This window comes from Phoenix dactylifera, unplaced genomic scaffold, assembly GCF_009389715.1.
Source record: "Phoenix dactylifera cultivar Barhee BC4 unplaced genomic scaffold, palm_55x_up_171113_PBpolish2nd_filt_p 002275F, whole genome shotgun sequence".
Taxonomy (NCBI): Eukaryota; Viridiplantae; Streptophyta; class Magnoliopsida; order Arecales; family Arecaceae; genus Phoenix; species Phoenix dactylifera.
The window spans coordinates 30,356-39,479 of record NW_024069526.1 but is presented as its reverse complement, the minus strand read 5'-3'; the positions used below and the strand labels follow the sequence as shown (position 1 = coordinate 39,479).

At 35.5% G+C, this 9,124-nt stretch overlaps 1 long non-coding RNA gene across 1 annotated transcript; it reads left to right on the top strand.

Annotated features, from left to right (window-relative positions):
- The first annotated feature begins 7,805 nt into the window (after positions 1-7,805).
- On the top strand, positions 7,806-8,214 carry LOC120109493. Its single transcript, XR_005510361.1, has 2 exons — positions 7,806-7,933; positions 8,019-8,214. It is a non-coding gene; the product is annotated as an uncharacterized LOC120109493 (long non-coding RNA).
- The last annotated feature ends 910 nt before the right edge of the window (positions 8,215-9,124 follow it).

The window sequence follows — 9,124 nt, the reverse complement described above, 5'->3', positions numbered from 1 at the left end:
GGTACTACCACTAGCCTCCCCATTGGCACCATCCCTCTGATGAGCAATATAGAAAGGTTAAAATGTTTACTTCAAATTCTCCCTGTTTAAGTGTAATTAATTATGGATTTTATCCCTTCCAAATGTGCCGAATATATTATGCTTGTTTTGCTTTTCCTTAAGATTGAAGTATTTGCCTTTTACTTAGATCTTTACTTCTCTTGAATAATGTTCATTTTCTTTTCTTTATCTCTCTTTCATTTTGTTATTCTCAAGTAATTTACATGAAAGAGCAGAATAAAGAAATAATCAAATGTATCATATAGAGGTATATCATGCAAACAACATTTTCATTATGCCCAAGAATTCGTAGCTTCTCACAAGTCATTCTAAATCAAAGTTTTAATCATATACTTGTGTATTTCATGGTTATGATATAGCCATAGAAATATTTTAGTTTGAGCAAACCATGAAACAATTTCCAAAAGCATAAGTCAATTAATACATATATGGACATGATATCAAAAGATTAACAATTAATCATGTCATAATAAGATTTAAAGTTATTGACTTTGCTCAGCTAATTTATGAGAGAGATATCTAGAATTACTTATTCATTATATATTCTTCAAGCCAAACTAGATTTCTTATGTGTGAACTTTTGGCTGAAGAAGATCCTCTCTCTTGTTTGCATGTGAATGTTTATTGTATCTTATGTGGAGATGTCCTTCAAGCTGAAATCACTCATTTTCTTGCTCAAGGATTCTGCATTATTAACAAACTCCTTTTCTTTCTTGAAAGAAAGTCTTTAGTTTCTTTAAGATATAAACCATTCATCCAACATATTTCTAACTAGATGACTCAATATAAGATAAGACAATAGTTGAATATTGAGTCACTTTACTCAAGAGATTGCCTAAATATAAGCAAGCACATATCACTTGAACTAAAAGAGATAGTTTCATTAATCAAGATAGTTCAAGGACAATCATGTGAGGCAATAAGAAGATTTATCAAGGTCAAATCAATTTCTTATTTCCAAAATCAATTTAGTTTAGATTCTATTTGCTTAAGATAATTATCAATAAGATATGTTAGTTAAGTTTTAATCAACTTATCTTAAACGGTTGTTTCTATCAAAATTCAGATTATGATTTATTTGTTATCAATGAAATATGATTCATTAAAGTTGGATTGAAGTCTTGCATAAGGGCACATAATAAGCATACATTCTGGTCTACTAGCTGTATGATAAAATAATTATTCTATCATGCTTCAATACAGCTTTAAACAATAGATCTACTTTGCTCATCCTTTTCAAATTCCACAGGATGGGGTCATAGATATACCTTCTTCATGCCAATCTTCTATAAGAGTTTTCTTGTGGACTAACGTTGGTCAATGAAGATCCCCTTTCCTGTTTGTCTTAATTTGGAGTTTGAGAGAAGATGTTAATTCATTCATCATACGTATTTCAAACTCTCCTTGCATGAGCTAAGTAAAGTCTTCATATAACTCTTCATTAGTAGAACCAAAAATGATGTCATCAATGTATACTTTGAGCAAGTAAGATATCACAAATTCTTCTTTTTGATGCAAAGATTTATCACTATTACTTTCTATCAAAAAGGTTGCTTAAGCTTTTGTATCATGCTTTTGATGCTTGTTCCAAATTATATATTGCTTTAACATATTTGTAATGAGTGTTTTCAAATATGGTGGTTATTTAACATAGATCTCCTTTTTAATGAAATAACCACATAGGAGTGCATTCTACACATTCATTTGACAGAATATAAAGCTCATAAAGCAAGCAAATGATGATGGTGATCTTTACTTCTAATCATGCAAAAATTTCATCAAGATCTATTTCATCTTTTCGTGATTTAGTCTTTTAGTAGTCATCAATTTTTCTTCATTAAGTGCATTACTGAGAAACTCAATTTGGTTCTAATTATTAACATGTTTTTAGATTGTTATATGTAAAAGATTAACCATATACATATATAATTTGATCTTAGTATCTTGATAATAAATCATTAGTCTCCATAAAAAATAAAATGACTTGATATTTCTGCAACTAAAATCATTTCATTGAATATTCTATATGCATTGCTTGATGAATGATATCCAAGGATAGACATATCTCTATCAGATTTGGCATTATTTTCATAAGAACATATCAAGCATAACATGTACGACTGAAAAATATGAAAGATATGCAATGGTTCATTTTCAATTTTTCAGAAGATCAAAAGGAGTTTTCATCAAAAATAGATTTAATAGAAACCATTTGTATGACACGCAGTGATGATAGCTTTTAAAAATCATTTGAGTAGATAACTATCATACACAATTGTCTTTTTCATTTCTTCAACAATTCTATTAACCCTATTTTACTTATGATGTCCTTGGAGCTGAAATAATCGAATTTAATATTGTTTTCTGTATAACCTTTATCAGGATTTTGGTTTTCAACACTGTGCCATGATCTTCACAGTTTGGAAACCTTTTTCATTTGAAACACTTTTATAAGATTTTAGCAAATACAGAAAAACACTTCAGTTTTATTTGCCAAGAACAAATCCAATGTAAGCTCTTGAAAACTTAGAGATGGAAACAACATCTTTAGATTTAGAAATGATTTTTGTTTGTTTCCTTAGTTAGCTTGCATAGCAAAACTTTGACCTTTAAGAAGATAATCTAAGTAAGCTTATGGCAAGGTCTTTTGAGATTAAGTACATACTAGCATGAGCTGATTTCATATGCCAAAGACGGTTTCTTTAATCTTGGTATTCATAGTGCATATATTCAAAAGCACACCAAGTACACATTATCATATCTATGATCAATAAACAATAATGCCGAGGATAAAAACTCTCAATCAAGCATATAGAGAATTCATAGAGTTATTCTTAATAAATTGATTAATTATTTAGCAACTTATCCAATAGTGAGTAAAGTATACTATAAAATGAAGTGATTTGATTATATTTCCAAAAGTATTTTCTGTATCACAATGTTGATCAATACATGCACTTCATATTTTAATCAAATACTAAAACAAAAATAATGATGAGATGCAAATATTACTGATTTCATTATTATTATTATTTTATTTAAAATTACTTTTCATAAGTATATTTTAAGTTTCATTTTTGACATGTGTCTAGAGCACCCATTTGTATGAAAGTTCTATTTGTTCCATGGGTATCTTGACACACCTATGTCTGCATCCTCATAATTTCATTTTGGGTACCCAAGCTTGCTTGGGTCCTTGAGAGTTAGGACATACGGTTCCTTTTGGAATCCAAATCTGTTTGATAGTAATAACTTTACCATTTGATTTAATAGTGTTAGAACGATAGGTAAAGTTGTTATGCCCATTCTTTTCATTTTTGAAATAGGTTATCTTATTTAATGGTTTGTTTGGTGAATTGATAACCTTTTTCCCTAGAGATTTATGGCTAAGTGAAGGAGTCAAGCTAAATTTTGATTTATCAAAATCAGCATGTTGGCTTTCAAACATCATTTTTAATCTTTCTGAACTTACAGTGAATTTGTTAATAAAAGATCTTAATTGGTTAATTTCCTCGCTTAAGTTTTGATTTTCTTTAATTAAATTCTGATTTTTCTGGATCAATTGTTCTGAATTTGACCTTAAGCTTTCATTTTCTGAATTTAGTTTCTTAAGATTTTTATTCTTCATAGCTAATTTTCTACATTCACCATACAAATCATGAAAAGCATTTAAAAGTTCATCATAAGAATATTCTTCATGAAATTCATTTGGTGTAAGATTAGATTCAGATTCTACTTTATCTTCTTGTACCATAAGACATAAATTAGTTACCTCTTGTAGTTCATTGTTGCTCCTAACTTTCAATTCCTTGTATGACTTTCTCTTGGTCAGGGCTTTCTTGCGTTTTACCTCTTTCTTCCTTCTTCTTGCTTCCTCTTCTTCTTTGTCTTTAGGAAGCTGATTTGCCTCGGAGTCGACTCGGACCTTATTGGAGTCGACTCGGTTAACTTGAGGGTCGACTCTGAAATACTTGGAGTCGACTCGACTGAGGTGGGAGATTCAACATCTTTTTCTGCAGTCTTATTGTTAGTATGTAATTGAAGCACATGTGAGCTAATCTGAGATTTATCATAAATATTTTCTAAAGTATCCCAGATCTCCTTAGCAGATAAGCATGCAGAAATTTCATTAAACTTTGTTTCTTGAATAGCACAATATAATATGTTCATAGCATTAGCATTTAATTGTGCTAAGTCCTTTTCATTCATAGTTTGAGAGAGTGTGTGAAGGTCATTTATTATGATTTTCCATAAATAATAGTTTTGTGATTGAATAAAAATGCGCATGCGTATTTTCCAATGTGTATAGTTTATGCCATTAAATAGTGGAGGTGTATCAATTGATTGTCCTTCTCCTAGAAAACTATCTATTTGAGTTGTCATGATCTTTGGCTCTTGATCGTGAGATCAATAATTAAACTTAGAGCACCTGCTCTGATACCACTTGTTGCCCAGTAGATACAACCCAAGAGGGGGGGTGAATTGGGTCTTTTAAATCTTTTAACCTACTTCTGAAAGTTTTTGATTAATTATGCTAAGTTGTATAGATGTACAGTGAAAGTTAAACTTAGCAACAGTTTGATGTATAGATTGTGACTTGATTGAATATGCTTGCAACTAAAGAATTCGCGGATAATAGTTAAGCAAGCAATTTATCTAAGTGAGTAAGTGTGTAAGTTAGACAATGACAAGAAGCATTACAAACACAACAAACATATAGTGGTTCGGTGCACCCCAGCACCTACATCCACTCCCCAAGACCTCTTGGGAATTTCACTATAATCCTACAGATTACAGCCGGTTGTTTTACAAGCTCACAACCCAACTTGTTGTTTTACGAGCGCACAACGAACTCGGTCGGTTTTCCCAGGCTCACCGACTAGAACCACCCCGATTGTTTTTCCGGGATCACAATCGAACCCTTACACGTTGGTTTTACCCTCGGCTCACCAACAAACCTAACACCGTTGGTTTTCCCTTTGGCTCACCAACAAACCTTAACCCCTTGATTCAATCCCTTGATTGAATCAAGTTACAAGATATTAAAATAAAGGTTTAAAACAAATCAAAGCTTCTTAAATAAGCAAATATAACAATATAAACAAATAGAGTAAAGAGAAGCCTTCAAACGAGTTTTGAAGATGAAGGAGCTCGGCTTCTTCTTTACTTGACCCTCTTCTGATTTTGCACGAAGTAGAGGATCTCCAAGGCAGCACACGGATGGAGAGGAAGCTTTGGGATTCACTTGGATGCTCTTCTTCTCTCTATTTTACTTTGAATGGCCCTTTTGTGCATATGGGAGATTTCCCAAGTAATCTCTTTGAAATCTCTTTCCTAAATGTTCTCTCCCACTTCCATCCTTCTCCTCTAGCTCTCCTCTTGTTTTTATAGCTTTAGATGACGTGGAAACAAGAATCTAGCCGTTAGAGACAAAAATAGAGCCGTTGGACACAGTCTGCACCTCCTGACAATATTACCGTTGGGATCGGAGTCGACTCGCGCGATCAGGAGTCGACTCGCCTGTTGCAGGAGTCGACTCGTGCTTCACTGGAGACGACTCGGCCACTGTTCCAAATTTGAATTAAAGTGCATGCCTTTTCCTCGGGTCGACTCGGACCAAACTGGAGTCGACTCGCCAATAGCTGGAGACGACTCGGCCACTTGGGGGTCGGCTCATTCTCAGGAATCCAGAGGACATACTTTCTGATTTTCTTCCTCGAGTCGACTCGGATTTTCTTCGAGTCGACTCGGCTCTCAGAGCCCGCAAACTGATCCTCTGTATTTTGGCTCGTCTAGTCTTGGAGTCGACTCGAACTGTTCCGGAGTCGACTCGGCTCTCAGTTTCCGAAACACAGCCTTCTGCCATTTTGGTGTAGCGCTGCCTTGGAGTCGACTCGAGCTGTCTGGGAGTCGACTCGGATCTCAGAGTCCGAAAAACTGCTCTCTGATTTTTTTCTTTGTGTACCACTGAGAGTCGACTGCCAGCTGGAGTCGACTCGATTCTTTAGGAGTCGACTCGCCTCTCAGGGTCCAAAAACTCTGTCTTTCTCTTTTTCCTGGAGTCGACTTTTACTCTGGAGTCGACTCGGCAAGCATTGGAGTCGACTCGCGCTCTTCAGGAGTCGACTCGTTGACAGGTTCTGAGATGAATCTTTCTGTCCGGCTGTCTGTTGCTCCTTGGAGTCGACTCGGAACTGTAGGAGTCGACTCGAGTGCCTTTCCTTTGAATTTTTCTTAAAACTTGCTCTTCTAAATTGAGTCCTTTGAACTTGAGACTTGGGCCAATAAATTGTAGCTTTCTTCCAACTTTTCTTGAGAGCTTTGGAGGCCTTCTTGTGTTCTTCCAACTTGTTATGTTTCTAGCAAAATAAATATCTTTCTTCTTACAACACAAACATTAGTAATTATACTTCAAGGTTTTGTGATCATCAAAATCAATCTTTAAATCAATCCTTGGGTCATCACTTTGGATAATTGCAGCACAAATGATGCTGTAATGAGAAGGCTCCGAGATCATTTTTGTTATTCAATGTTGTTTAGTGGGGAGTACAGTCATATTAGATGTTGTGCACATATATTAAATATTATGGTTCAGGATGGAATGAAAATCATTCATGAAGCTATTGAATGTATAAGAGAAATTGTTAGATATGTCTCTGCATCCCCATCTCGAATGCAAGCATTTAATGAAATTCTACAGCATATGAGACTTCCTGCTAGAAAAGGACTCACTTTGGATGTTCCTACAAGATGGAATTCTACTTATGAAATGTTGCATGATGCACTTGGTTATAAAGATGCTCTTATTAGATATGCAACTGAGCATTTATGTGTATGCCCCACCAATGATGAATGAAAAAGGCTTCTATAATTCCTAAATTTTTAGAAGCCTTTCTTGATGCCACTAAAGTATTTTCTGGTTGTAAGTATCCCACATCCAATTTATACCTAAAAGAAGTTTGGGGAATTAGGGCTTTGTTGATGGATGAAAGTATCGATACTGATGAAACAGTGAAGCAATTAACAAATGAGATGCTAAAGAAGTTTAACAAATATTGGTCTCAGTGCAATAATTTGTTGGTAATTGCTTCTATTTTGGATCTCAGATCAAAGTTGATATTTGTAGAATTTTATTATCAAAAGGCATTTGAGTTGGAGGAGTGCAAGAAAAAGATTGATGATATTCGTGCTTGTCTTTTTCAATTGTATAATGAGTATGTAGATGCAACAAGAATGCATCCCTCTATGAGTTCAAGTGAGCGAACATCTAATTTTGGTGGACATTGTGATATAAGTTCAGTTTCTTCCAAAAAAAAATTTGGTATGGATTTTGCTCAATTTAGAAGTCAGAGTTCTTCAAAACGCCCTAAGAGATCCGAGTTGGATAGTTATTTGGATGATGATGTACTTCCTGATTTGGAGAATAAGGAGTTTGACATCTTGGCTTGGTGGAAGAGCAATGCAGCAGTCTATCCTATACTATCAAGAATGGCTCGAGATGTTCTAGCTATTCCAGTCTCCACTGTTTCATCTGAGTCAGCATTCACACTGGTGGTAGAGTTGTGGATCAGTATCGAAGCTCTTTGAGCCCTTCTACCGTAGAAGCCTTAGTATGTACCCAAGATTGGCTTCGTGAACAATATGATGAAGATATATAAATCTTTTAAATTTATCTAATATTTTTTATTTGCTTATTGTACTTATAATTTAAACATTTATGATTGATTTGTGTGTTAACAATTGCAAATTGCTCGAGTTCTGTAACGTTGAATGTAGATGACGACACCCTGGACTACTGGAGTGGGCAATTTGGGAGAACTGAATGACGATACCCTCATCAGATCTAGTTCATACCTAAAGTATCAAGTATGAAGTATGTTTGTTGATGGAGTATTTTCATGTGGATCATGGTTATTTGTTGCAAAATTTTATGAGAGTTGTATGTTTTTGAACTGCAGGCTTGAAGCTGACTTCAGGGGGTTTCTCTATTACATGGATATGATGAATATATTATTGTGCAGGGAACAACGACTTCAGGCCGATGATTTTTTTTATCCTCCTGTTTTTGATGGAATCCTTTTGTTTGGTTTCAGTTGTATCGTTGCAGTTGGTTGCATGGAATGAATTTTTTTGCAAGTTATCTTCAAACCATCAGATGCTATTTTGTTAATGATCTGTCTGATTGCCTACTTGGTCCATCTTATATTTGATTTAAGTTGAATAGGTTGTTTGCTTGTCGACATTTTTGCTTGTATGTTTCATGTACTTGTATTTGCACATACACCTCTATGAAATTGTCCTCTGTGCAGCCGTGCAGGTGATCTGTCATTTGAGCGTATTAACTTTACCTCAGCAATGCAATCCAAAGGTATGGGCTCCTTACTACAATACTACTACACATTTGTCGAAGCATGTGTATCCACGCCTCCACACATTATTTATGCTTGTGCTGAGATGTACAATGTCTACACTTTCTTGAACCAGAGCACAATAATCATTTTTCTGCTATATAAGAATAGTCTCTAATGCTCTCTCTATTTGGAAGTAATCCCTTTCCTTCTTCTTATCAAAATATCTGTCACTTTTAGAGTATGATCATCAGATACCAGCTTTTGAAAATGACGCCAACCTGTAATTCGAATGGAGAAAGCATGTAAGACAAGCATAAATAATATATGGAACTGATAAAAATAAGCATGTGAATTGCAGCAAACGAGCTGGCCCAAACGGGCTGGCCGGGCTCGGGATCGGGCTGGCCCAAACGAGCTGGCCCAAACGGGCCGGCCCAGGTTAGGGCCCAACTGGGCCGGCCCAAATGGGCTCGGGCCGGGCTCGGGCCTCGTTCCTTTAAAATTGTTCGGGCCCCGGCCCGGCCCGAAGCCCGGAAAAAAATTTCGGGCCGGGCTTGGGTAGGGGTTTGGCCCGACCCAGCTCGGCCCACTTCCAGCCCTAAACCCTAGTATCCTTTAATGAGGGGCGCCCACATAACTAATAAGGTGGTGCATTTAATGGATCTGTCTCTAATATCACTTGGCACGTACTCACAATCTAAAAGCTTAAGGTT